Here is a 6,002-nt window from a genome sequence, read left to right on the forward strand (position 1 = left end):
CAGTCACGTTTTCACTCATGAACATAGAAGTATGGTGAAAGAGTGTGCATACTTCTTACTGCCTTTAAAATCAGTACTGATTACTTTGACTGGGGATTTAGAAAAATATCAGTAGGATAACATCAATTAATTCCTGGTAACTGGAGAAAGAATGAACAAGGCTCAAGGCTGGCAGGATGCCGTTATTATTTCCAAGTAATCTAATTAAAGGGTAAAACAAAGACATGGCTATTTAATTATTTTATCATTCAATTGCTCTCCAGTGCATAATCAGAGAACCAGGAGGAAGTGATTAGTTGTCTTAGGAAAGGAAATGACACAGTCAAGATATTTGGATGTTTTAAAGGACGACAAGATACTGGGAAGACTGATACTGTCTTTCCCACACAGAAGGCTGAATGTGATATTTTTCCCAGGGCTGAAGAACATTATAGTATAAATTTGATGGGAACTTTTCAGGAAAAGATAGGGCATGCTGGTACTGGGATGTGTGAAACTTAGAATCATAGAATGAATCATAGAATCATTGAATGGTTCAGGTCGGAAGGGACCTTTAGTATCATCTAGTTCCAACCCACTGCTATAGGCAGGGACACCTCCCTCTAGACCAGGTTGGCCTTTAACACTTCCAGAGAGGGGGCATCCACAGCCTCGCTGGGCAACTTACTCCAATGTCTCACCACCCTCACAGCAAAGAATTTCTTCTAGTCTAAATCTGCCCTTTTCCAGTTTATATCTAGTCTAAATCTGCCCTTTTCCAATTTAAAGCCATTTCCTCTTGTCCTGTTGCTATCTGCCCTTACAAAATGTCCCTCCCCAGCTTTCCTGTGGGCCCCCTTCAGGTACTGAAAAGGCCACTGTAAGGTCCCCCTGGAGCCTTCTCTTCTCCAGGCTGAAGAGCCCCAGCTCCCTCAGTCTGTCCTTGTAGGGGAGGTGCTCCAGCCTTCTGTTCATCTTTGTGGCCCTCCTCTGGACCTGTGGCTTCTTGTGTTGGGGGCTCCAGAACTGGACGCAGTATTCCAGATGGGGTCCCAAAAGAGGAGAGTAGAGGGGCAGGATCACCTCCACAACTTACTGTATGTTCTTTTATTGGAAGCTTTACCTTGCTCTTGTTCTCACAAATGTCTTGCAAGCAGTCTGCAGTTCAGCTGGATCAGTGGTGAAATGGCATGGTAGGCCTGCAGATACCCAAAGGCACCCTTGGGTCCTCATTATGGCCTTGCTCTCCAGATCCTACATCTAGGAACACATGCTTTTACTCCATTTCAGGGGTAGGATACCTGTTCCTGCCAGGTTCTTTTAGAAGAGTTTTTGAAATGAGGAGGATAGCAGAGAGTTTTTATCTTGTTCAGAGCCAAGTTTACTCCTCTCCCACCCTGGCAACTGCCCTCATTTGTACAGTTGTTTATTATTTACAGCAGAAAGACTGCATCATTCCCTGAATATGCACTCCCTCCTTGTAAATTGTTCTGGTATAAATTAGCTTGTGTTTCAGAGCAGAACAGGTACTGACAAAAAGCTATGTAATATCAAAACTAACACAAAGGGAGAAGCTACAGTTTAAATCCTGGGGCTTGATCCAAAGCCAAATAAGCCGATTAATCTTTTTTCATTATGTATATATATATATATATATATAATTTTGATCACTTTCAAGACTGTATATCTCCTTTACAGCCTCCCTTGCTATATCTCCTTTATGGTCTCTTATACCAGGATGCCTCAGAGCTCTCCACTAAAAAGTAGAAAGCATCCCAAGCTATAAATTCTCTTGAGCAAGACATCATGTTATGTCTCACTAAGTCTGGAGCTGCAGCATTACACTTCTAGACAAGAAAATGTGAACAAAAGCTCTGGTCTTGGACTGCAGGGAAGCTAACAGGCAAAGGCTTTGGCTATCTCCTGCTAGTAATAATCTTGCTCTTTAACTCTATTTATTTTACCCAGCCTTTTTTATATGCTCAATAAGCATGAAGTAACTGGGCAGCTGAATTACAGGCTTCAGGTGAGGAACAGGAAGGGCAGGAGGCTTGCTGCACCAGTCCCATTGCATGCCATTAACATACCACATGCAGTGTTCATAATTTCCCAGACTGGATTAAGGGGGAAATTACTTGGTTAAACTTGCTCTGCAAGGCTAAGGGCTTAGTCCTCAGTTCATGTTGTGCTCATGCTTGCTATGACTGCGAGAGGCAGGAGATGACGTTGCACTCTCTTACCACCAACAGAGTCCCAGGCTCCCAGGGACTGAAGCAGCCTCTTCTGTATCAGGCTCCTCAAAGAAACAAAACCTGATATTTTTTCTCTTGTAGGAGGATAGTAAAAATAAGAGTCAAGAGAGAAAATTAGTTCTAACTCTTCTTCATGCTAGTTCACTTTTGCTCCAGTTCATGCTTGCAGCGGCTATACAGATAGCATGTTCCCAAGTAAATAACTTCTAGCATTCTTGCAACAAAAACATAGCCTTCTTTTAACCCTTGGACTACCCTTACTCCTCCCAGATTGAACCAGCTTGGTCATACCAATCTCTTACACAAGTGTTGGTAGTCCAAAGGTAAAGGGAAGTTGAAATGAAGGCTCCCTCTGCCCTCTGTTGGGCAGTTAATGACAGAAAGCGGTAGTGTAAAACACATTCAGTGTAGTATGTCTTTACTGGGGAGCAGGGAGGAGAAAGCTGCAGTGAATCTGGAATGTGTTGAATTTAACATCACTGGGACAATTGGTATAGTCAAAGGGATCTTAATGCCAGTTACAGCAATGTAAATGTTTCCTTAGAATGAGTCAAAGTTGAACTAGATCCCCAGTGCTGTTATTCTATAACACAAGGTATATGCACAAGGTAATAGTGTGAAATGGCATTGTGAAGGACTTTGTAAAAACACACAAGGCACTACATGAGTTTGTGCTTGAGGCAGGAAGGTAGAGGTCACTTGTAGCATGAGCTGTAACACGTCTGTGAGTACTATAGGTATGTACCTATGCTACCTGTATACACTATATGAAAAGCCCATTTTAGGCATGAACAAGAGCTCAAGACCACATGCAACCCTCACTAAGCTAAATTAGCAGTGTGAGTCACATATGAAAGAAAGCTGCTGCAAACTTCAGCTGCTGGCTGAGGCCTTCACAGGCTTTGGCTAAGAGCAGAGTCTGCAGAGCCCAGCACTTTGTTTGGAAGCTGCCAGTGATGGCATCACTGCTACAACCTTCATTAGGCACCTTCTGATATTTACCATGATGGAACTTCATGGGATTATCAAACACTGACTGCACAGAATGGCTTTTGCTAGCTGAAACAACAGTTATCCAACACCTCCTTCATCTGCAGCACTCAGAATGGGAATTCTTCAGTCCATCGTATCAATCCCCCACACAGAGCAAAACAATGCTATTCTCCTAATTTAGGGTTCTTCTGAGTGCTGTCATGACAGAATCATTGTGCATCGCAGACACAAATAAATTTATTTTTGCAGGGGTTGTGTAAGTTTGTGGGAAAGTAGCTTCACTGCCTGTCTCCTGGGTAAGAACGAACCAAGGTACAGAATACAACATCATATGTTCTTACAGCCTGTGGGTACCAATTTGAGGCATTCAGGGTTTGATGTGTCACAGCATTTGGCACTGTTCCACATTTTCTAAGATCAGTGATGTACTCTGGACTTCAGCCCACATTGCCTAACAGAAGACTGGTGAAAGAGTACAAAAGAGCAGAGCCTGCTCGCTATGTTCCCCAGGATGGCTGCCACTTGGGTGCAGCGTACCCTGAAGGACACCCTCAGCCTTTGTGGTGTGCAGCAGTGAGGCACCGTGCGACTTGCTGACAGACACCTGGCATCCTGCAGAGGGGTGACATGCTGCCTGGCAGCTGCTCTGGGTGTGGTGCTGTGGGCAGACCCACAGGTGCCACTGAATGGGAACTAAGCTTTCTCTGAGCTAACCATCAGATCATTCTTACCACTGATACACATCTGCCCTGTGACACATGAGGTACAGCCCCACAGAAAAAGGCCTCATTTGCTGTATACTTCTAATTCACACTCCATACAGATCCTTGCAGTGCAATAAGGGAGAATACTGTTCAGCAAATCATGGACACTCTTCTCATAACAGATTCTCTCAGAGTACATAAAATGCTTCTTGTAATGTATATAATATATAAATTGTCCTAATGAAGCAACTAACTGGTTTAGTACAGAGTATCTGCGTGAAGTGTCACGTGTGTTACACAGTTTAGACAGATGTCTTCTTGAAATCTGAAGTATTTCCTAACCAAGTCAGTAAAGCCAAATCTTGATTTTTCTTGTTAACAGTTCTTCAGAATTACATATCCTCTTAAAAAAGTTCCCCTCCCCCTCGAGTTTCACAGTTCTCAGTGACTTGGAGATAGCCAAATTCATAACCCAGGACTTTCTTACATGAAATATTACAGTAAGTGAAACAGTAACAGGATGTATAGCATGAACAACATCCTGTCACTGTTCTGTGTACACCGCTTGAGTGTTTTTTTCCACTCCTCTTTCCCCTGTTCTCTCTACTTCATCCTGTTCCCTGTGATTTAGTGCCTATCCTGTGTCACCTGGTGCTCCAAATCAACCGATGACAGCAACACCAAAAAAAAAAACAACAGGGTGTACATGAGTAGTTGAGGCTCTGACTACTCCTAAATTGATGTGGTAATTGATGAGGTCTTTATCTCCTAAATCAGAGTGTTGGGGGTAACAGGGCTGCTACCTCGACTTGTCTTTAAGCACTCCCTCTGCACTTACAAACAATTCAGAGTATATTCACAGTCACTGGTGCCACTTCACGCTAGGTGGAGCTCACCTGTATGCGTGTAGCACCATCAGCTTCTGCTGCTCACTTCTGGCTCAGATGTAGTAAGCAGGTGGTAGTTCAGATCCTTGCAGAGAAGTAAGGCTTGAACTGAAACTCCTGGGAGTAAATGAAGTGATGTCTATGTTCTGGCCTTGCTGAGTAATTTTGGGAGGACATTTTCTGCATGGAGGTTGCTGTGGATCACAGCAGGTTACACTAAAACTGACAAACTGATCAGACTTGCTTGGGGGCTGACTGCAAAATGTGACATAGGGCTGTTGGGCAGTTCCTCCATGTCGGCAGGGTGAGGTGTGCAGCTGACGGTGCAGTGTGTGGATGTAGTATTGGAAGGGTGGGTGAGAACGGCCAGGGCACAAGCTGCTGTCCTGCTGATGTGAGTCGGTGTTTGAGTTGTGATGAAAAGTCTGTTAGTGATGTAAATCCACAAAAGCACAACCGAATCAGGAGAACCTGTCCCAGAGCTGCACCTGAGACCTTGTCCTTTGGGCACCCACTGACGTACAGAACAGATCAGCATGGTGCCAGGTGTGCAGGTGCAGTTGGCAGCACTGAAGATACCAAACAGATTCTACTGCTTGCATGTGCACTGGCTACAGGACTACAACTTTCTCTGGGAGCTTTTTGCTGTAGGACTGAAGTACAAGTGCTGCTCAGATAGCAAACACTTAAGGGAGCACTCTGAGTTGGGGTAAAGCCTTCACTGATCCACGCGGAGAATTATTGAAACTTTGCAAAAGCAATTCAGCGAGAATTTCTGGGTAAATATAAGGGAATATATCACAGATAAATGACGTTAGCACACTGGTTGCACAGTTCGCTCTAGATTACACCGGAGACTCATGAAAAACGCATTTCGCGTTAGAACAGTACGAGAGCAAAGCCAACGCGTGCTTGACCCTCGGGCAAGGCCGAGGCCGGGAGCTGCCTCCAGCCCGCGCAGCGCGTATTGGCCGTGCCCAGGGGCAGGCGCTTGGCACACCTGCCAGAGGCTGCGAGCAGCATCAGGCCGAAGTAAAGTCCAAGGGTCGGGCACAGGGCCCCCGCCGAGAGGAGCGAGGAAGGCGGGGCAGGGCCCGCCTGGGCGGCTCCGCGGTTCCCGGGCTCCCGGCGCAGTCCCGCCTCACGCACACGGAGGCTCCGCCTCCGCTTAAAGTGGGCCCGCGGCC

Source organism: Cyrtonyx montezumae, unplaced genomic scaffold, assembly GCF_038088225.1.
Source record: "Cyrtonyx montezumae isolate F1298 unplaced genomic scaffold, pur_monq_1.0 scaffold_9, whole genome shotgun sequence".
NCBI lineage: Eukaryota > Metazoa > Chordata > Aves > Galliformes > Odontophoridae > Cyrtonyx > Cyrtonyx montezumae.